The sequence below is a fragment of the Apium graveolens genome, chromosome 6, assembly GCF_009905375.1.
Source record: "Apium graveolens cultivar Ventura chromosome 6, ASM990537v1, whole genome shotgun sequence".
Lineage (NCBI taxonomy): Eukaryota > Viridiplantae > Streptophyta > Magnoliopsida > Apiales > Apiaceae > Apium > Apium graveolens.
The window spans coordinates 142,186,476-142,187,514 of NC_133652.1; positions in this window are offsets into that span (position 1 = coordinate 142,186,476).

The window sequence follows — 1,039 nt, forward strand, 5'->3', positions numbered from 1 at the left end:
TACCAAGGATCGATGATTTGTTTGACCAATTGAGAGGCGCTGTATGGTTTTCTAAGATTGATTTGAGATCCGGATATCATCAAGTGAAGATCAAGCCAGAAGACATTCTGAAGACCGCATTCAGAACCAGATATGGGCATTATGACTTTCTAGTGATGGCATTTGGATTAACCAACGCACCAACAACTTTCATGGTCCTGATGAATAGAGTATTCAAGAAGTATTTGGATAAATTCATGATCGTATTCATAGATGACATTTTGATCTATTCCAAGACCGAAAAAGAGCATACAGAACATTTGAGGATAGTTCTGGAGATACTGCGACAGGAGAAATTGTACGCAAAGTTTTCCAAGTGTGAATTTTGGTTAAAAGAAGTACGATTTCTTGGGCATGTGATTAGCAATAAAGGCGTGGAAGTGGATCCGTCAAAGATTGAAGCTATAGTCAATTGGGAGAGGCCAAAGATACCAACGGAAGGAAGAAGTTTCATGGGACTGGCAGGTTACTACAGAAGATTCGTGCAAGATTTTGCGAAGATAGCTACGCCATTGACTAAGCTCACCAGGAAGAACAAGAAGTTCGAATGGGATGAGAAGTGCGAGGAAAGTTTCCAAGAATTAAAGAATAGATTAGTGTCTTCTCCAGTGCTAGTCTTACCAGATGATCAAAGAAACTTTATGATCTATAGTGACGCGTCATACAAAGGATTGGGATGTTTTTTGATGCAGCATGACAAAGTAATAGCCTATGCTTCAAGATAACTGAAACCGCATGAAGAGAAGTATCCAACGCATGATCTTGAATTGGCAGCTATATATAGTATTCGCATTGAAGATATGGAGGCAATACCTATACGGAGAAAAGTGCAAGATCTACACGGACCACAAGAGTTTGAAGTATATCTTTACCCAGAAGGAATTGAACATGAGACAAAGAAGATGGCTAGAACTGATCAAGGACTACGACTGTACTATCAACTATCATCCAGGAAAAGAAAATATGGTGGCAGAGGCTCTCATTAGAAAAGAAAGGTTAA